Source organism: Triticum aestivum, chromosome 3A (assembly GCF_018294505.1).
Source record: "Triticum aestivum cultivar Chinese Spring chromosome 3A, IWGSC CS RefSeq v2.1, whole genome shotgun sequence".
NCBI classification, from domain to species: domain Eukaryota; kingdom Viridiplantae; phylum Streptophyta; class Magnoliopsida; order Poales; family Poaceae; genus Triticum; species Triticum aestivum.
In genome coordinates this window covers 509308534-509332067 of record NC_057800.1, presented here as the reverse complement: position 1 = coordinate 509332067, position 23534 = coordinate 509308534, and positions in this window count along the sequence as shown.

The following is a 23534-nucleotide window of genomic DNA, read 5'->3' as shown; positions in this document are numbered from 1 at the left end:
CTTGCAAAGTATATTCACTTATGCCTCACACCTAGTTAGATTCCTCACTTGAACTCATTCGTGGATTCGTATAAATCTGGAACCAACTCACTTCAAATAAGTGAATGTCTTCGCACTATGAGGTCAATGTCTTCAAACTATTTTATCTTAAAAATCTTCTGAGAATGCATATGACATATTCCCCTTCCCTCGCATCTCTAATGTTGTCACAGGTACATGTCTGTGGGAGAATCCATTGGTTCTCATAGTCTGCATTCATTTGTAGAATACTTACAGCATCACATTGAATCTCCTGAAGCCAGTTCTTGTTTGGCAGGTTGTCAGAAGCCTTTCACTATTTTGAAGACTCTCTGTCTAAATATTATGGCAACTGAAAAATCTACAAGGAAAGGTGGCAAGCAACGCCGAGGCAATACTGCTCTGGACCTGCCCCCAGATCTGTACGAACTTTACAAGTTTGATCCTGAGGAGAACTACAATCAGCACATGACCAGAATCTAGTGGATAAGAAGATATTGGGCAGAGCAGTGGTTCAAGTATAACTTCATCACCGCTGAGTATGCATAAAAGAATGTTGTCAAGCGCCCGTGGGGCGATATTCTTTACAGGAATTTACCACCTAAGATGAAGCCTGAAGCTATTGCTAAAGGCTTCTATATATCCGTGTATGGTCCGAGGGCCTTAGCTTGAGAATGCCGACTCATCATCTCTTTGATGGTGTCATGACGATGATCTCTTCAAGCACAACTTTCAGTTTGCAAAGGAGTCTGCTGCAAAGAACAAGAAGGCATTCAGACTCAACTTCAACCCTGGTCTGTCTGCTCCAAGGCCTGATGGCACACGTGATGCCAATCCCAATGTCATCAACCCCTTCAATGGCTTCGATGGCCTCCTCTCCCATATTGCTGCTCAAAGGGCCATAGTAGATCAATCTGCTGATGATGCCGACTCTGAGGATGCACCTGCACCACCAAAGCAGAAGAAGAAGTCAAAAGCTTCAAAGCCCTCTGCTGCTCCAAAAGCTTCGACTTTGAAGCCATTAAAAACTGCACCTCCTGAACCAAGTGTGCAGTCTGAAGATTTATCTCGTGTCTTCAAGAAGACCAAGAAGCCCAAGAAGATTTCTGGGCATGACCTTACTCCTGCTGCCATTCTGCGCAATGAGGACAATACCATCGATCTATCAAGTGATGAAGATCTTGGAGATGATGCTCTGGAAATGTTGATCAAGAGCAAGCAAGAGGCTAAGATCTTCAGAGATCTACCTCTTTTTGATGCTGATATACTCAACAACTTCATTGATGAATGGTTTGAGGACCAAACCATCAACATTGATGATTTGCAGCTGCCAGTGGACATATGTGTCACCTTCCAAGGAGCCATTGCCAATGAACTTGCCTTAGCTCAGAAAATAGTTGAGCTGAAGAACAAGATAGACTATTAGAAGGCTCAGTTCAAGAAGCACATGGCCAAGCTCAGTGTTGCTGATGTGCAAAAATTCAAGTAGATGATGCATGACCTCAAGGACTAGTGTTCAACAAGAGGCGTGAAGAAGCCAAAGGCGCGAGCACATGAAGTATTATGTGTAGAAGTGTGTCAAAGCGCACAATGAGGCTGAGAAGAGAAAGGCACTTGGGCGTCCTAACATCGACCCCAAGATGGTTGCCAAGAAGAGCAAGAAGTCTGTTGAAGCTGAACCAAAATCTTCAAGGCAGGGGCCAACCAAGCATTGTCTTCCCTACTAGCATGACTGGCTCGAAGCCAAAGGTCCCCTCTGAAGGAAATATTCCCTAGAGGCAATAATAAAGTTGTTATTTATATTTCCTTATATCTTGATAAATGTTTATTATTCATGCTAGAATTGTATTAACTAGAAACTTAGTACATGTGTGAATACATAGACAAACAAAGTGTCCCTATTATGCCTCTACTAGACTAGCTCATTAATAAAAGATGGTTAAGTTTCCTAGCCATTGACATGTGTTGTCATTTGATGAACGGGATCACATCATTAGAGAATGATGTGATGTACTAGACCCATCCGTTAGCTTAGCACTATGATCGTTTAGTTTATTGCTATTGCTTTCTCCATAATTTATACATGTTCCTATGACTATGATATTATGCAACTCCCGAATACTGGAGGAACACTTAGTGTGCTATCAAATGTCACAATGTAACTGGGTGATTATAAAGATGCTCTAAATGTCTCTCCGATGTTGTTTGTTGAGTTGGCATAGATCGAGATTAGGATTTGTCACTCCGATTGTCAGAGAGGTATCTCTGGGCCCTCTCGGTAATGCACATCACTATGAGCCTTGCAAGCAATGTGACTAATGAGTTAGTTACAGGATGATGCATTACGGAACGAGTAAAGAGACTTGTCGGTGATGAGATGGAACTAGGTATGATGGTACCGATGATCGAATCTCGGGCAAGTAACATACCGATGACAAAGGGAACAACGTATGTTGTTATGCAGTCTGACCGATAAAGATCTTCGTAGAATATGTAGGAACCAATATGAGCATCCAGGTTCCACTATTGGTTATTGACCGAAGAAGAGTCTCGGCCATGTCTACATTGTTCTCGAACCCGTAGGGTCCGCACACTTAACGTTCAATAATGATATGTATTGTGAGTTATGTGATTTGATGTACCGAAGGTTGTTCAATGTCCTGGATGTGATAACGAACATGACGAGGAGTCCTGAAATGTCTGGGACATAAAGATTGATATATTGGAAGGTTATGTTTGGACACTGGAAAGGTTTCAGATAGGTTCGGGATTTTCCGGAGTACCGGGGGGTTACCGGAACCCCCCAGAGGGTTAATGGGCCTGCATGGGCCTTAGTTTAAGAGAGAAGGAGGCGGCCAAGTGGTGGTGCATGCCCCCCCAAGCCCAATCCGAATTGGGGGGGGGGGGCTTTCCTTCTCTCCCTCTGCCTCTTTCCTTTGCCTCCTAGTTGGACTAGGAAAGGAGGGAACCTACTCCTAGTAGGAGTAGGATTCCCCCCCTTGGGGCGCGCCCCATGAGGCCGGCGGGCCCCCTCCTCCCCTCCTTTATATACGGGGGAGGGGCACCCATAGACACACAATTTGGTTTCTTAGCCGTGTGCAGTGCCCTCCTCCACAGATTTCCACCTCGATCATATTGTCGTAGTTCTTAGGCGAAGCCCTGCATCGGTATCTTCATCATCACCTTCAACACGCCGTCGTGCTGACGAAACTCTCCCTCGGCCTTAGCTGGATCTAGAGTTCAAGGGACGTCACCGAGCTAAAGTGTCCAGATTGCGGAGGTGTCATACATTCGGTACTTGATCGGTTGGATCGCGAAGAGATTCGACTACATCAACCGCGTTACTCAACGCTTCCGCTTTCGGTCTACGAGGGTACGTAGACACACTCTCCCTCTCATTTCTATGCATCTCCTAGATAGATCTTGCATAATCGTAGGAATTTTTTTGAAATACTGCATTCCCCAACACCCTCAGCAGCTTCTGAGCAAAAGAAGACAAGGCAAGCTAAGGCTGAAGTCGGGAAGAGGAAGCATCATGGCACCTCTGATGCTGCTCCCTCCAAGAAGAAGTTGAAGTCAAAGGCTTCAAAGTCTTCAAGAAAAGAGTGTGCTGCTGCCCAAGAGCCCCTCAACATTGAACCTATCTCTATTGCTCCTCCTGCCAACGGGGAGCGCCGCCTTGTGATTCATGAGCCTGCTGCTACCTCTTGAGCACTGCATTGGTTTTCCCTTGAAGAGGAAAGGGTGATGCAGTAAAGCAGCGTAAGTATTTCCCTCAGTTTTTGAGAACCAAGGTATCAATCCAGTAGGAGACCAAGCGCGAGTCACCTCGTACCTACACAAACAAATAAGAACCTCGCAACCAACGCGATAAAGGGGTTGTCAATCCCTTCATGGCAACTTGCAAGAGTGAGAGCTGATAGAGATAATAATAATAAGATAAATATTTTTGGTATTTTTATGGTATAGATTGAAAGTAAAGATTGCAAAATAAAATAGATTGGAAACTTATATGATGGAGAATAGACCCGGGGGGCATAGGTTTCACTAGTGGCTTCTCTCAAGATACCATAAGTATTACGGCGGGTGAACAAATTACTGTCGAGCAATTGATAGAAAGGCGAATAATTATGAGAATATCTAGGCATGATCATGTATATAGGCATCACGTCCGTGACAAGTAGACCGACTCCTGCCTTCATCTACTACTATTACTCCACACATCGACCGCTATCGAGCACGCATCTAGAGTATTAAGTTCAAAAGAACAGAGTAACGCCTTAAGCAAGATGACATGATGTAGAGGGATAAGCTCATGCAATATGATGTAAACCCCATCTTTTTATCCTCGATGGCAACAATACAATACGTGTCATTTCCCTTTCTGTCACTGGGATCGAGCACTGCAAGATTAAACCCAAAGCTAAGCACTTCTCCCATTGCAAGAAAGATCAATCTAGTAGGCCAAACCAAACTGATAATTCGAAGAGACTTGCAAACATAAACCAATCATACATAAAAGAATTCAGAGAAGATTCAAATATTGTTCATAGATAAACTTGATCATAAACCCAAAATTCATCGGATCTCGACAAACACACCACAAAAGAAGATTACATCAAATAGATCTCCAAGAGAATCGAGGAGAACTTTGTATTGGGATCCAAAGAGAGAGAAGAAGCCATCTAGCTACTAGCTATGGACCCGAAGGTCTGAAGTAAACTGCTCACACATCATCGGAGGGGCCATGGAGTTGATGTAGAGGTCCTCTATGATCAATGGCCCCTCTGGCGAAGCTCCAGAAAAGGCCCCAAGATGGGATCTCTTGGGTACAGAAGGTTGCGGTGGTGGAAATAGGGATTCGTGGTGCTCCTGGATGTTTGCAGGGTATATGGATATATATATAGGAGGAAGAAGTAGGTCGGTGGAGCAATGAGGGGCCCACGAGGGTGGAGGGCGCGCCCAGAGGGGTGGGCGCGCCCCCTGCCTCATGGCCTCCTTGATTGTTTCTTGACGTCCACTCCAAGTCTCCTGGATCACGTTTGTTCCAAAAATAACGCTCCCGAAGGTTTCATTCTGTTTGGACTTCGTTTGATATTCCTTTTCGGCGAAACACTAAAATAGGCAAAAAAACAACAATTTGGGTTGGGCCTCCAGTTAATAGGTTAGTCTCAAAAATAATATAAAAGTGTAAAAATAAGCCCATTAACATCCAAAATAGATAATATAATAGCATGGAATAATCAGAAATTATAGATACATTGGAGACGTATAACCTGCTTTCACAGAGGCTCCAGAAAGTGAAGAAATTCCACCAGTTTACCCCAACGCAGCTGAAGACATTGGTCGTGAAGACAATGTTGTTGATGATGAAGTCCTTCCTCAGCTTGAACCCAATCCGGTATCATCGCCTGCTCTCATGAGCAATGAACTCATTAGCATTGGTCGTCCCTTGACACCAGTTGCTCAAGATGATTCTTGGGTACAGCAACAACCTGACACCTCCTGCAATATGAGATCCCACGTACTCCACCAGCTCAAGTCACCACTCTGGTGCTTGATGATGATTACATGGAACAGACCACTCCCTCTCCAAAGGCGTCGCTAGCATTCTGCAGGCTTCGCAAAGGCCTCAGGCCTTAGGTCTCCATGTCAAGCATACCAGAAGAGGATGTGCACCAAACCAGCTCGGTAGCACGTCAAGTGTTCCATGAAGCCATCTCTTATGTGTCTGCTTCTGAGTCTGAAGCCAAAGATGTTGAAGACATTCCGTCTGCATCAGCCGATGAAGGAAAAGAAGAAGAAAGAGAAGTTATTCCCCCTGCTAGTGATCCAGTCATTCAAGAAGAGAATGTGATCGTGTCGGACCCTCTAGTTGTTGAAGCCATGGAGATTGAAACCAATGAGGCTGCCACCACCAACACCACTGAAGCCAATGACACTATCATGGCAGAAGACAATGTGGAGCCCAAAGTCAACGCTGCAACTGACAACATTGTGCAGCCAATCACTGCTGATGTAGTTGTTCCTCCACCAAGGCCTCATACAATGGAACGTGCGTCCAACCGTGGTGGTGAGCTTGTCAACGTGAGATGGCCTATGATACGTCTCCAACGTATCTACAATTTTTGATTGTTCCATGTTGTTTTATTATCAATCTTGGATGTTCTATAATCATTTTATAGTCATTTTATATCATTTTGGTACTAACCTATTGACATAGTGCCAAGTGCAAGTTGTTGTTTTTCCATGTTTTTTTACATCGCAGAAAATCAATATCAAACGGAGTCCAAATACCACGAAACTTTACGAAGATTTTTTATGGGCCAGAAGGAAGGCAATGGGCCCTGGTTGCACCTGGGGGTGCCCCGAGGGGGGCACAACCCACCTCGGGTGCCCCCTGGACCGCCTCTTTGCTCTATGAATACCCCAAAAATACCAGAACCCTAGGGGAGTCGCGAAATATTCATCCAGCCGCCGCAGAGTCCAGAACCACCAGATCCAATCTAGACACCATCTCGGATGGGGTTCACCACCTCCATTGGTGCCTCTCCGATGATGCATGAGTAGTTCTTTGTAGACCTTCGGGTCCGTAGTTAGTAGCTAGATGGCTTCATCTCTCTCTCTTGATTCTCAATACAATGGCTCTTTTGCGGCGTGTTTGTTGGGATCGATGAACTTGAATTTATGATCAGATCTATCTTTTTATATCCATGAAAATATTTGAGTTTCTTTGATATCTTTTATGCATGATCTCTTATAGCCTCGTATTTCTTCTCCTATATTTGGGTTTTGTTTGGCCAACTTGATCTATTTATCTTGCAATGGGAAGAGGTGCCCGGTGGTGGGTTCGATCTTATGGTGCTTGATCCCAATGAAAGAAAGGGAACCGACACATATGTATCGTTGCTACTAAGGATAAAAAGATGAGATATATATCTACCACCATATAGATAAATGGATCTTGTCTACATCGTGTCATCGTTCTTATTGCATTACTCCGTTTTCCATGAAATTAATACACTAGATGCATGCTGGATAGCGGTTGATGTGTGGAGTAATAGTAGTAGATGCAGGCAGGAGTCGGTCTACTAATCTTGGACGTGATGCCTATGTAATGATCATTTCCTGGATATCGTCATAATTATTTGAAGTTCTATCAATTGCCCAACAGTAATTTTTTTACCCACCATTTGCTATTTTTCTCGAGAGAAGCCACTAGTGAAACCTACGGCCCCCGGGTCTTCTTTCTCATATATCTGCCTTGCGATCTACTTTTCCTTTGCATTTTTATTCATATCTATTAAACAAAAAATCGAAAAATACTTTGCTGCACTTTATTTTATTTGCGATCTATTATTTCAATCTATTACAACTTTCTCCCGTCAACACGCAATTTCTGGCGCCGTACCCCAAAAGGGATTGACAACCCCTTTAATACGTCGGGTTGCGAGGTGTTGTTATTTGTGTCTAGGGGTTGTTTACATTCTATTGCTTGGTTCTCCTACTAGTTCGATAACCTTAGTTTCATAACTAGGATAAATACCTATCGCCGCTGTGCTACATCATCCCTCCCTCTCCAGGGAAATACCGACATAGTTGCAGCTACCATCAAGGAGAATTTCTAGTGCCATTGCCGGGGAGGATCTTCAACATAACCAGGTTCCTAATCACAAATCTCATCTCCTTGCAATTTACATTATTTGCCATTTGCCTCTTGTTTTCCTCTCCCCCACTTCAGAAAAATTTGCCGTTTTATTCGCCTCTCTTTTTCCGTTCACCGTTTTCTTACTGGATCTGTTTTTGAGTGCAATCTTGTTGTGTGGTCATCATGACTCAAGAGAAAACCAAGTTATGTGATTTCTCAAATACCAACAACAATGATTTTATTGTCACTCCGCTTGCTCCTCCCGCCACTAGTGCGGAGACTTTTGATATTAATACCGCTTTGCTGAATCTTGTTATGAAAGACCAATTTTCCGGTACTCCTAATGAGGATGCCACGTCCCATCTTAATACCTTTGTGTAATTATGCGATATGCAAAAGAAAAAAGATGTGGACAATGATGTGGTCAAGATGAAATTATTTCTGTTCTCTTTGCGTGATTCTGCAAAAAATTGGTTCTCTTCTTTGCCTCGTAATAGTATCGATTCTTGGAACAAGTGCAAAGATTCTTTTATCACTAAGTATTTTCCTCCCGCAAAAATTATTTCCCTTAGAACCCAGATCATGAATTTCAAGCAACTTGAACATGAGCACATTGCACAATCTTGGGAAAGGATGAAAATGATGCTAAGGAATTGCCCAACTCATGGGTTAAATCTTTGGATGATCATACAAAATTTTTATGCGGGACTGAATTTTGTTTCTCGTGATCTTTTAGATTCCGCCACGGGTGGCAATTTTATGGAAATTACTTTGGGTGAAGCCAACAAATTGCTTGATAATATCATGGCAAATTATTCACAATGGCATACCGAAAGAGCTCCTACTAGTAAAAAAAGTTAATTCGGTTGAAGAAATTTCTTCTTTGAGTGAAAAAGTTGATGCTCTTGTGAAATTGGTTGCTAGTATAAGTGCTCCTATTGATCTTACTGATATGCCTTTGTCTACTTTGATTGAGAAAAATAGTGATGCCATTGATGTGAATTTTGTTTCTCGCAATAATTTCAACAACAATGCTTATAGAGGTAATTTTAATAATATGCCTTTTCCTAGTAATTCCTCTAACAATTATGGTAATTCCTATGGAAATCAATCTTACAATAATAATAGGAACACCTCTGATCTTGAGAATAATATTAAATAATTTATCAACACACAAAAAGATTTCAACACTTCCATAGAAGTAAAGTTGAACAAGATTGATGATTTATCTAGAAGTGTTGATAGAATTGCTCATGATGTGGAAAATCTCAAGATGAAAACTTTTGTGCCTAAAGTAGATGAATCAATTAAAGCTCTTTATGTTTCTATGGATGAAAGTAAGAAAAGAACTTCTATGCTTAGAGCTAAAAGAGAATTTTTGTAAAAAGCTTTTTCTAATGATTATTCTTGCAAAGATGATTAAGATCTTAAAATGATTGGTGTTGATTTCTTGTTTACTAGAGTTAAGAATGATGAAAAAGGGACTAGAGAAGATTCAACTTTAGGTAGAAGGCGTTCCAATATTTCGGAGGGTGAAAATCTTGTTGAAAAAATTGATGAAAGTGGGTTTGGAGAGGTCCAAACTTTAGCTAGTGATGTACCCACTCTTTTGGAGTACAAAGACTTTAATTATGATAGTTCCTCTTTGATTGATTGTATTTCTTTGTTGCAATCCATGATAAATTCACCTAATGCTTATGAACAAAATAAAGCTTTTACTAAACATATTGTTGATGCTATGATGAAAGCTCTTGAAGAAAAATTGGAATTAGAAGTTTCAATTCCTAGAAAATTGCATGATGAGTGGGAACCTACTATCAAAGTCACGATTAAAAATTATGAATGTTTTGCTTTGTGTGACTTGGGTGCTGGTGTTTCTACAATTCCGAAATTTTTATGTGATGTGCTAGGTCTTACCGATCTTGAATCATGTTCTTTGAATTTGCACTTGGCGGATTCAACTATTAAAAAGCCTATGGGAAGAATTAATGATGTCCTTATTCTTTCAAATAGGAATTATGTGCCCATAGATTTTATTGTTCTTGATATTGATTGCAATCCGTCTTGTCCTATTATTTTGGTAGACTGTTTTTACGCTATATCGGTGTCGTGATTGATATGAAAGAAGGCAATATTAAGTTCCAATTTCCTTTGAGGAAGGGTATGGAACACTTTTCTAGAACTAGAATTAGGCCACCTTATGAATCAATCATGAAGGAATCTTATGGATCTCGAACCAAAGATGACAAAACTTAGATCCTTGCTTTATGCCTAGCTAAGGGCGTACAACTATAGCGCTTGTTAGAGGTTGTGATGCCCCTGATTCGACCGTACACTAATCATACACGCAAATGTGTACGATCAAGATCAAAGACTCACGGGAAGATATCACAACACAACTCTAGACACAAATTAAAATAATGCAAGCTTTATATTACAAGCCAAGGGCCTCGAGGGCTCGAATACACAAGAGTCAGCGGAAGCAACAGTATCTGAGTACAGACATGAGTTAAACAAGTTTGCCTTAAGAAGGCTAGCACAAAAGCAACAATGATCAAAAAGGCAAGGCCTCCTGCCTGAGAGCCTCCTAACTACTCCTAGTCGTCAGCGGTCTTCACGTAGTAGTAGGCATCCTTCAGGTAGTAGTAGTCATCGGTGGTGTCGTCTGGCTCCTGGGATCCGTCATCTGATCGCAATAATCGGGTATGGGGGAAAATAAGTAGTAAAGCAATCGTAAGTACTCATCCAAAGTACTCGCAAGACTTACATCAGATCTAAACTAAGTATGCATTTGTATCAAATGAAAGGGTTGTATCTGTGGACTAAACTGCAGAATGCCAGAAGGGAAGGGGAAAGACCTAGCCTATCGAAGACTAGCATCTTCAAGCATCTTGCAGCATATAGAAGAGTACATATCAACATAATGTAAAGTAGTAGTGTTATCAACCTCGGCCAAAGATCCTTTCTCAACTCCCTGCAAGAAAACAATCCCAGAGCCATACTATCCATTCATCATATCCATTTCTCATCACAAGTATCCAGTTCTAGTTGTATCGTTCGGGATACAACTTCAAGTGTCCATTACCGTAGGAAAGGCTATCGATAGATGTTTTCTTCCCTGCAGGGGTGCACCTACTTACCCACCACGCTCGATTAACTCCAGCTGGACACACTTTCCTAGGTCATGCCCGGCCTCGGCCAAACAATACGCTGCAACCCGACCTAGGATTAATAGAGGCCAGCACGCCGGACTAAACCTATGCCCCCAGGGTTCATGGGCCATCTCCCGGGAACTCCTGCACGTTGCGTGGGCGGCCGGTGAGCAGACCTAGCTACCTCCTTCAACAAGGTAGGAGCTTACGCAGTCCAACCCGGCGCGCGCCGCTCAGTCGCTGACGTCTATTAAGCTTCGGCTGATGTATACGACGCATAACGCCCATAATATGCCCACGTGATGGTTAGTGCTATCAGGCCAGAGGCCCCTCGGATCAAATATCCAAATCGTAGTGGATTAGGAACACGTGGTAATGAGCAGAGACTCACGATCGATGTGACCCGATCGCCCCGTCTCGAGTACTTGCGGCAAGGGGTAAGAATGCCCGGCCACGCCTCGTAAGTATCTCGTGGGCACCTTCCAAGTCAACCCGACTCCACATCACTCGCTATTAAGCTCGCGCGGGTACCCCTCAGGGCCGACCCGTCTTTAGTAACATGGCTCAGTGCAAAGTCATAGTAACCATAGTAACTGTGTGTCTAACACCAAGGGGAAAACCCGAGGAATCACCCCCGGTGAATTCCACTCGATGTTATCATCAAGGTGAACGTAAGAGGATCCACCCTCGAGGTTCACGCTTGAGGGGTTGCACGACAAAGCCGTATCGGAAGTGGTTAAGGAGGAAATCACCCTCGATGACCACGACTGGATAGCTACACTACAGAGGTCTCATCAGGAGTGATGTCGACACTCGATGGTAACTCTACAGAGTCGTACAACTAAGGGGGGTGATGTGCGGTGTCGGGGCCTAGACGTCGATCACGATGATCGAGTCGTCGAACATAAAGCGAGGCAACTGGGACAAGGTGGGGGTCACTGATGGATCACTAACCAACTTATACTAAGCAGTTTAAGACAAGCAGGTAAGGTATGAAAGAAGGTAACAACAATAGGCTATGCATCAGAGTAGGATCATACAGAAATCAGTAGCAGTTCTAATGCAAGCATGAGAGGGAAAGAAATGGGCGATATTGGAATGCTCAAGGGGGGTTTGCTTGCCTGGAAGCTCTGTTTAAAAGGAAGAAGTGTCGTCGACGTAGTCGATCATAGGGGCATCATCGGCCTCGGGGTCTACCGGAGAGAAGAGGGGGAAGAAACGGTAAATACAGAGCAAACAGGGGCATAACAGAACAACATGCCGAGCTAGACGTGATCTAACGCGATGCTACACGATACCGGCGAAGGGGAGAACATTCGGGAATGTTTTCTCGGTTTCGGACCTGTGTCACATAGATGATCAGAGGGGAAAAGTTCCATGTTCAGGTAGTTAGGGGCATCTGACAGGTAAACGGATCGCGTGCTCGAATTCGTTGGATTTTTCTGATCAACTTTCATGTAGAAAACATTTTCATCCGACTTATAGATTAAATTATATGAATTTCCAAAGTTTAAACAATTTTCTAAATTTAATATTAATTCGATAACAAACTGCATTTGCCATGGGTACACGGAGTGTACCCAGACAAGGGGGTATGACAAGTGGGGCTAGTCAAAGTCAACAAGTCAAAGTTGAATGGGTCAAATAGTGAACAGTGCTTGTGGGTCCACATGTCATATGCTATACCTATAAATAAATAAATAAAACCTAATTAATGGGGGACCAAGCGTCATCTGTTATTAGACTAACTAGCACAAATACCCGTGCGTTGCAACGGGAGAAAACTGAATGTTATATCTAAGCATAGTGCATCATGGGAATTTTTTGTCATGACGACTGGCCCAAATTCAGAGCTTGACTCGTTGGCCCGGCCCGAGATCCTCGCTGGTGGACGGATCCATGCGGATGGAACCATGTGCCATGGAGTCTCCTCTAGCCCTACCACCGGGGCCATAGAGCCAGATGACTCCGTCAACTGTAGCCTTGCAATAGTAACACATACATGAATTCGCTAGTTAGAAAAAATTCACATTGCATAGCAGATTCGGTAATATTCTGCCAATATGGTGTATTGGCAATTAGAAGGCAGTGAAGCTCTAGGCGACTTCGCAGTCAAGGGGGTGCCGTCGACACTGAAAACAACAGCAAGGAGAGGTCACACAGGCATGTGCACCCAAACACGTGAAAGCCAGTGGACACCGAACCAGGACCATTGTGAAGCCGAACACATGAAAGCGAGATTTGTGGAAAGCGAGTGGCCTATCTCCTTCATTGTTGTAAAGTCTTGTAAGTTAGTTGTGGCTCCGCTTCGTGGGCAGCCTCTGCCTGATTTCTGTGCTGCCGGCTGCCTCAGGCTAGAGTGTGTCATGCGGTAGGACGCTCCAAGTCGAAGGCCATCTCATTCGCCCCGGAGGGAGCCGTGCGGTCGGCATCGCCTCTCATTGGAGGGAGTCAAGCCGACGGCCATCATGTGCTCTGTGCTAGAAACCGCCTCTACGCCGGGCATGGGAGTTGCGGCGGCCACCATCACCGTTCACGAAGATTAGTCGGCCGCCGTCGCGACGGCGAGGGCCAGTGTCGTGTACTGAGATTCGTAGAATTTACTCTAGGACACTTCCGGCGACTGGGCCAAACTGAACTTACAGTACCCACTCAACGACCGCGTATACGCAACACTCAGACCAAAACACCGCACTCTCCAGCTCTGCGCCGACAGCGTTGTCGTTCCAGATGGTAGACTCGGAGTTGAGGTAGCTCGTGTTCCCCCATTCAGGCCAACACTTTAGCATTGCTTCCTCTAGTAGAAGAAGGAAGGGCCTTCCAGAGCTTGGACGTGGAGCTCGCAAAAGGGAACATCACGCCGGTGTTGGCGGAAGCCACCGCCATCACGGAGGCCACACGAACAAACACCTACCATGACGACTCGACTGGATGGCTCTGTGTGGCGGCTATCAACTGATCTTGTTGCCAACCTCTTTGGTGATTTCGAACGGGATCAGATGGATTATGTACATAGTAGCACCAGGTTGCCGCCACCATTGTTTCTCAGCAGCCCCAAAGCCGGTCGATCCCGTGGCATCTGGACAGGAACAGCGAGGGCTCCTGCATGTACGCGTACGTTGTCCTTGCCGGCGCTGAAGCTGAACCGCGGAAAACCGCGGAAAGCTCGTCCCTTGCTCTGCATACTTGCTCCTCCTCGTCTGGTCGTCCCTCGATCTGTTGCGCGAGACGGCCGGTGTTGGGCGGCGGCGACATCGACGGGTTATGGGATGATTGTTTGTTGACCAGTGCACCCGTGTTCTGACCAGAAAACACTACCGTAGACGTGGCCCCAGGCCTAGGCGGACGACCGCGACAGGCCAAGGCCCAGGCTGGAGGTGGGTTGGGCGGGGCGGAGCGGCGCGATGCAGAGCGTGGCTGCGTTCTTTTTTCTTTTCGTACCGGTTCAATTCAATTAGTACCACCTGGTTTATATTACAAGATTTTGTCCATACAAATTGTAAAAGCGTATTATGAGATGAGAAGAAAACGCATTGTGACGGTGAACCCGGAGACCCAATCCGTGCTTTATTATTAAGGAGAGATTTAGCACTAACTAACCTAGCTCTAATAAACAAGGGCCGTCCTAATTCCACAGCCAACCTCACAGGTGTGCACACAAACGCACCCATAGCACGTGACCATGCTTGGACGGGGCAAGCTCTCTGTAGTCTGATGGAGTTCTTCACCTTATAAGCCAGTTCAGTTCCGTCAGGTATATTTCTTCAGCAAACAACTTTGCAGCTACGCGCCAGAGGACAGCAAATAGCAGCGGCAGCAGCTAAGGAATAGCAGCGGCAGTAGTAGGAAGAAGCAGCAGCGGAGCGGGAGTAGCACCAAGCACAAGGGCGCGCGGGCGCGTGCGCACACACGGGCGATACAGCGGCGAGGGGAAGCGGGAGTGGGGCGCAGGGAACGATGGGCGCGTCGGTGGCAGCGGCCTTGGGCGTCAGCGGCAGCATCTGTACTAACAGCAGGCGGCAGTGAGCCAAGCAGGGGGCGGCCATGGTCTGCAGGTGGCGCGCACGTAAGTACAGCGGACAGGGGCGTGGCGGACGTGGTCGGGGAAGGCACGGGTCGGCGGGGCGCGCGGAGAGCACAACCCCGACGCGGCAAGGGCGTACGGGGCGAGCGCGTGAAGGAGGCTGCGGTCGCGCGGGACCGGCAGCGCGGGGAGCATAGCTCCGTCCATGGCGGCTGTGAGAGTATACGGGGGAGGCGGCCATCGCGGGTACAGTGAGCTATGTGAAGGCGGAGGAGGGACGAAACCTCACCAACGTTGCTGAGAAGGCCCGAGGAGGACTTGTCGGAGCGGACGACGGCGACGAGCTCGACGTCCAGAGGAAGAAGTGGTCGGGGCGGTGTTGCGGGACCGTGCCGGCTCGCGTGGCTTGGTGTAGGCGTCGAGGAAGTAGAGGCGGAGCCCCTGGCGCGGTCCTAGGCGAAGGGGGCGGCGGATAGCGCGTAGACGGCCATGGCGGCGGTGTCCAGCGAGGAGAGCGAGTGGGAGGGAGAGGGGAATGAAACTAGGGTTTCTCTATGGGGAAAGAGGGGCCCTTATCCATCTCCATGCGCCGCCGGATGGCCGGCGCGTGTCCAACCCGGCCACGGATGCGGCTCGTGCGTCCAGCGCAACCGTGGTGAATAGTGAGGAAGAAGAGAGGGATAAGTTGGGCTGGGCCTCCCTGTAGCAGGTGGGTCAAAGTGCACGTGAGTATTTTTAGTTTTTTAACCCTTGTCTCTTTTTGTTTTCTATAATTACTTATGTTTTCCACTTTGTTTAGTTAGTAAAATATTTTTGTTGCACATGAAACCTCACACATAAATTACGCACACTAGTCCTAGAACAAACACAAAGCTTCACCATTTTTGAAAGGGCATAAGTAACTGTTTATTTTTGGAAAGGCCAAAATATTTGCTGATGGACCATTCATTATAATCCTAGGGATTTATCTGTGAGCCAAATGAAGTTGGTTTCAGTATGACAATTGATCAGAGGAAATTATATAATAAAGCGAACATTTTAGCTTTACTGATTGAAGAAAATAATTTATTTGACTTATTTTAAAATTGAAAAAGGCGTTGATTTTTGGACAAGTGGCAAGCTGCATAGTAATCACGATGACATGGCCATCATTAGGGGGAGATTACTATAGCATTATTCTCGGGGTGTTACAAATCTCCTCCACTACAAGAAATCTCGTCCCGAGATTTAAGGGGTGGAGTAAGGGGGAAAGACTCGGGAAGGACGGAGCTCGACACAAGATAGTTACCTTGGGACTATCTCAGTGAACATGGCAAAGAAGCATATCTCGAGTTGAAAGTCAAGAAAGTCATCGAGAGCAAGGTAAGAAGGTGCAATAAGAAGCTTCAATCGGGTAGGCAATCGTTCGTTGCCTGAAACAGAGTGTGAAAGTGGTTTTAGAGCGACGGGAATAAGTATTTTGTCTGATACCAGAATTGGTGATCTCTCGGGAAGTGGCTCGTGAATTACATACAAAACCAAGCGTGAGGAAAAACTTTTAGAAACAGGGGTATACATGAGAGTCAGGTTTCGATCCTGTGGAAATGTGGGTTATGGGCCCACTATGTGGGTTAAAAGTAGAAAGGGGGCCGATAGCAAGGCATGTCAGATGATAGACTGTCCATTATGTTGCCAACAACGTTGGTACCAAGGTTCATGGACGAAGAGAACCATTTTCCTGCTCGTTGAAACAAGGCGGACCAATAGGCTAAGTTCTCGTCCATCGGTGGCTACCGGAATGTTATCAACAATAGTAACAGGGTCTTGCTGACAGAGTTGTACATCGGGGTGTTTTATAAGCAGGGAATTATTTCTGCTTATATCATATATAGATCAAAAGAAAGGTTAAACAAACCAATGGAAATGAAAATGTGTTTATTATGATAATCAGATCAATGGAAAGGAAAGATGTTTATACCCAAGTATTAGAGTATAACTTTCCCAAGGAAAGGCAGAGCATGATAGGGCTCCAAGTTTAAACCGTTTAGACAAAGGGGCAAGGAATTTATGAGGTTTACCCATACAATGTTGTTTGGATAATTGATCAAGAACAGTTAGCATTGCACTCCCAATGTTCTTGTTGATGATCGGAGTACCACACACATGCTTCGGGATAGTGTTGACATGGTCATCAGAGAAAGGTCAGACTTTGGATACACAAGGACCCATTGGAAACAACTTATAAAATAAGTCGTACAATTAGCAAGGAAAAGATGATGATGGGGCCCACGGGCTGAGCAACAATTCATCGAGGGGGCAAGGATGGTATTTATCATCATGAATTCGGTTGATATCCTGGAAAAGTTTGGAATGATGATGATGATCACGACAAATTTCGTCGAGAGGCTTTATGAAGATGCCATCGAGCAGCAACGACATCAAGCAACAGGGATGTTGAAGCGAGGGCTACTGGGACCACGGATACGACACAAGCTTGGATTCAAGCTTGTTGTTCAAGGTGGAATGATAAAATGAGGAAGATCGACGTAAGCTTAGCTCATCATCGGAACTTTGCTCCGGGCATAAGGACCAGGTAGCACAGTTAAAAGTTGATACGATAAAAACTATAGCCAATCAGGCTAGGAATGATGTGATGGGGTATAAAACTTCCCAATATCAAGTACTAGGTGTAATGCCGGAAGGTAAATCAGACTAGAGATAGGACGGGGAAATGATTTGCAGAGGATAAGTATTTTAGCTTATCCGGTAAATGGAATCAAGGAGGAAATATGGTCGGAACCACGATTGCAAAGGATCATTTCATAGATACAAGATGAGCTTGTACCAAAGAAATAATTATTTTTACGAGTAGCTTCCATGATAAGTTCTACATCGGGTCCATGGGCATGAACACAAAGGTTCAAGGTCGACTCCCACTTCTCCAATGCATAACATCTCATTCACTTCCCGCTTTTGAAGAAGTTGTAGCGATGAAATTTTATCTGATGAAAAGCCAGTAGAGTAAAACCCTCATAACTTTCGAGTTCACACAGATTTAGGGAAGGCATATGTTGAGCCCATCAGGGCATCTTATGAACATATAATGCAAGCTTCAGGAGCAAATTATACCAGCTCGAAAGCAGAGCATGGTTGACAAAAGCAGATGACAGAATTTACCATAGGCATTATGTATCAGGGGAAGAGTGCACGAGATTTTGAATATGAAGGACATTGCTGGATAATAATCCAACAAAGGATGCAGTGGTCCTCAATGGATCTGATGTGGGTATTAGTACTCAATCATAAAAGGGAAAGAATGCAAAGGCATCAGATTATAGAAACAGCTGAATAATTCGACATTCATGTTGAAGGGAACTAGGTGGACAATCATTACAATAGGATTGGCCGAGATCCAACTCATGTCTAGAATAACGTATGAGCCAGAAGGTCAAATTTCAGGGTTCGACTGATTATTGCGAGCAATCGCAACATAAAGAATCAATAGGCTCAGGATGACAAGCACAAAGGATGTTAATGAATATTGCTAGACAAATGGATTAAACCATAATGCAGGCAGGCACGACTTTCGGGAGCACTAGGCTACAGAGGATCTTTTAGGAGATCGAATTGCATTCGAGAATTTTGTGAGACATAAGATCAACTTGGGATGAACGAATCCCCGTTAAGTGTGAGGAATTTTTTGTAGGGTTATTTAGGAGGAAAAGAGCTGCAAGGCAGTCGGAAAAAGGATTCTCGAAAGTCGGAGAATACTTTTGGGTATCTTGTAATAACAAGAGCAACAGGGAATGACTGTATGAATGGCAAGTGTACGTAGTTATCCATAAGGATATATCGGCACTAGGGAATTGCAAAAGCGACGCGCACAAAGTCTCAAGAGAACATCATAGAGTAACTTCGGAATCTTCAGGTGCACAAGGCGGTCATCTGTAATAAGGGGCTCTCCGGGAGGAAGTAGTTACGAGATCCTAATGTTAGAGTTAGCAAAATCATTTAACCTGAAAGGAAGAGAGATCAGAGTCCCAGAGTATAGACAAGGAATAAAATATCCTAATACCACCCATATGGCGACGTGGGCCCATAAGCCACACAACCAATGTTAGTAAAAGTTTTTCAGTGACTAGACTCAACTTCGGCCAAGGACTCACGGGAAGATATCACAACACAACTCTAGACACAAATTAAAATAATACAAGCTTTATATTACAAGCCAAGGGCCTCGAGGGCTCGAATACATAAGCTCGAATACACAAGAGTCAGCGAAAGCAACAGTATCTGAGTACAAACATGAGTTAAACAAGTTTGCCTTAAGAAGGCTAGCACAAAAGCAACAATGATCAAAAAGGCAAGGCCTCCTGCCTGAGAGTCTCCTAACTACTCCTAGTCATCAGCGGTCTTCACGTAGTAGTAGGCATCCTTCGGGTAGTAGTAGTCATCGGTGGCATCGTCTGGCTCCTGGGATCCGTCATCTGGTCGCAATAATCGGGTATGGGGGAAAAGAAGTAGCAAAGCAACCGTGAGTACTCATCCAAAGTACTCGCAAGACTTACATCAGATCTAAACTAAGTATGCATCTGTATCAAATGAAAGGGTTGTATCTGTGGACTAAACTGCAGAATGCTAGAAGGGAAGGGGAAAGGCCTAGCCTATCGAAGACTAGCATCTTCAAGCATCTTGCAGCATATAGAAGAGTACATATCAACATAATGTAAAGTAGTAGTGTTATCAACCTCGGGCAGAGATCCTTTCTCAACTCCCTGCGAGAAAGCAATCCCAGATAGGGATGGCAATGGGTACCCATTACCCATGTACCCGTCGGGTAAAAACCCTATTAGGGTGAGGGTATAGGATAAAATATCACCTATGGGTATATTAATAGGAAAATATTAAACCCATTGGGTAGAGTGGGTACGGGTATGGGGTAGCATAACCCATACCTGTGTACCCATATACCCACATAAAATCTGTCAAGTGGATCTTCACTATTCATTTATATAATCTATAACTTGGTAGTAAATTATTCTATGTATCCCAAGAGATCCATGACTTGCCCACGCACGCACGCACGTACATGGAAATATGGAATGATAGAAGGAATCCCATATATGTCTATTTCTCTGCGTGACTAACGTGATTAGGTGTAGCCATTTAGGTAAATAATCAATACGTGATCACATCCCATATTCAGAGAGACGGAGATTGATATTCTCCCCATCTCCTCGTCTCCTTGCCTCCTCAGGCATCGCTAGTCGCTGCCGCCAATGCTCCAACTCCTCACTGCCTTGCCGTTGCCAGCACTTCTTGCCGCTCGGATGCCATGGACCTTGGGGATGAGGATCACAGGTTTCGCATGGACGGTGACGGGGAGAAGGAGATGCAGCTCACGCTCACGCGGACTGAGTCGGACGGCACCGACCACGACGGTGTAGCATAGTTGTTGGATGATACCATCGATCTCCGTCCGGTAGGAAAAGGCCAAGCCCCTGGCCGACGTAAAGGACACGTACCTCCTGCCTCGGCGTCCAAGGCGCAACACCGTCGCAACACGTCAAGCTGGCCACCTCGCCCTACCCAGCTTAATTAGTCGATCCTCTGCTGCCACCCAGCACAAAAACAAGAGCAAGGCTATTTTGGTTTGGTGAGTTCCATTTTTGTGTATGATTTAATGAATATGAGCGTTGATCTTATAGTTTTTGTTTTCTACTCCCTCCGTCACAAAATAAGTGTCTCAACTTTGTACTAACTCTAGTACAAAATTGAACTAAGCTTGAGACACTTATTTTTGGGCGGAGGGAGTATATAGATGGTGTGATGCTTTTGTAGATGGTACATAAAAATATAGATGATGTGATGATATGATGTTCTTTTTAGTATTGATTTTCTGCCTACACATGACGTATATATAGGTGCTGTAATGAATATGATTTCTTGTATATACATGATATGTAAAGATGTTGTGATGTATATATGCACTTGATTGCAGTGCTCGTCGTCCATATAAACATTGATTTCTGCCTATACATGATGTATATAGCTGCTGTGATGAGTAAGATTTTTTTGTATATAGACGATACGTAGAGATGTTATGATGCACGTAAATATGAGCTAGCATTGTGTGATGTTGCTTATGATTATTTCTTGCTCAAGTTGATGTGTGCACATATGGGTATTTTTACCCATGGGTACCCATTTACCCTAGCGGGTGATGGGTATGGGGAAACATTGTACCCGTTGACGGGTATGGGTACGGGTGATGAGTAAGCTCAAGAGGGGTGGGTAAGGGTATGGGGTAACTCAACCCGTACCCAAACCCTGCGGGTGCCATCCCTAATCCCAGAGCCATACTATCCATTCATCATATCCATTTCTCATCCAGTTCTAGTTGTATCGATCGGGATACAACTCCAAGTGTTTGTTACCGTAGGATAGGCTATCGATAGATGTTTTCTTCCCTGCAGGGGTGCACCAACTTACCCACCACGCTCGATTAACTCCGGCTGGACACACTTTCCTGGGTCATGTCCGGCCTCGGCCAAACAATACGCCGCAACCCGACCTAGGATTAATAGAGAGGCCAGCACGTCGGACTAAACCTATGCCCCCAGGGTTCATGGGCCATCTCCCCGGGAACTCCTGCACGTTGCGTGGGCGGCCGGTGAGCAGACCTAGCTACCTCCTTCAACAAGGCAGGAGCTTACGCAGTCCAACCCGGCGCGCGCCGCTCAGTCGCTGCCGTCTATTAAGCTTCGGCTGCTGTATACGACGCAGAACGCCCATACTATGCCCACGTGATGGTTAGTGCTATCAGGCCAGAGGCCCCTCGGATCAAATATCCAAATCGTAGTGGATTAGGAACGCGCGGTAACGAGCAGAGACTCACGATCGATGTGACCCCGTCGCCCCGTCTCGAGTACTTGCGGCAAGGGGTAAGAATGCCCGGCCACGCCTCGTAAGTATCTCACGGGCACCTTCTAGTTCAACCCGACTCCACATCACTCGCTATTAAGCTCGCGCAGGTACCCCTCAGGGCCGACCTGTCTTTAGTAACATGGCTCAGTGCAAAGTCATAGTAACCATAGTAACTGTGTGTCTAACACCAAGGGGAAAACCCGAGGAATCACCCCCGGTGAATTCCACTCGATGTTATCATCAAGGTGAATGTAAGAGGATCCACCCTCGAGGTTCACGCTTGAGGGGTTGCACGGCAGAGCCGTATTGGAAGTGGTTAAGGAGGAAATCACCCTCGATGACCACGACCGGGTAGCTACATTACAGAGGTCTCATCAGGAGTGATGTAAGAGGTTCCACCCTCGGCACTCGATGGTAACTCTACAGAGTCGTACAACTAAGGGGGGGTGATGTGCGGTGTCGGGGCCTGGACGTCGATCACGATGATCGAGTCGTCGAACATAAAGCGAGGCAACTGGGACAAGGTGGGGGTCACTGATGGATCACTAACCAACCTATACTAAGCAGTTTAAGACAAGCAGGTAAGGTATGAAAGAAGGTAACAACAACAGGCTATGCATCAGATTAGGATCATACAAAAATCAGTAGCAGTTCTAATGCAAGCATGAGAGGGAAAGAAATGGGCGATATCGGAATGCTCAAGGGGGGTTTGCTTGCCTGGAAGCTCTGTTTAAAAGGAAGAAGTGTCGTCGACGTAGTCGATCACGGGGGCATCATCGGCCTCGGGGTCTACCGGAGAGAAGAGGGGGAAGAAACAGTAAATACAGAGCAAACAGGGGCATAACAAAACAACATGCAGAGCTAGACGTGATCTAACACGGTGCTACACGATACCGGCGAAGGGGGAGAACATCCGGGAATGTTTTCTCGGTTCCGGACCTGTGTCACACAGATGACCAGAGGGGAAAAGTTCCATGTTCAGGTAGTTAGGGGCATCTGACAGGTAAACAGATCGCGTGCTCGGATTCGTTGGATTTTTCTGATCAACTTTCATGTAGAAAACATTTTCATCCGACTTATAGATTAATTTATATGAATTTCCAAAGTTTAAACAATTTTTTGAATTTAATATTAATTCGATAACAAACTGCATTTGCCATGGGTACACGGAGTGTACCCAGACAAGGGGGTATGACAAGTGGGGCCAGTCAAAGTCAACAAGTCAAAGTTGAATGGGTCAAATAGTGAACAGTGCTTGTGGGTCCACATGTCATATGCTATACCTATAAATAAATAAATAAATAAATAAAACCTAATTAATGGGGGACCAAACGTCATCTGTTATTAGACTAATTTAGCACTAACTAACCTAGCTCTAATAAACAAGGGCCGTCCTAATTCCACAGCCAACCTCACAGGTGTGCACACAAACGCACCCATAGCACGTGACCATGCTTGGACGGGGCAAGCTCTCTGTAGTCTGATGGGGTTCTTCACCTTATAAGCCAGTTCAGTTTCGTCAGGTATATTTCTTCAGCAAACAACTTTGCAGCTACGCGCCAGAGGACAGCAAACAGCAGCGGCAGTAGTAGGAAGAAGCAGCAGCGGAGCGGGAGTAGCACCAAGCACAAGGGCGCGCGGGCGCGCGCACACACACGGGCAATACAACGGCGAGGGGAAGCGGGAGCGGGGCGCAGGGAACGATGGGCGCGTCGGTGGCAGTGGCCTTGGGCGTCAGCGGTAGCATCTGTAATAACAGCAGGCGGCAGTGAGCCAAGCAGGGGGC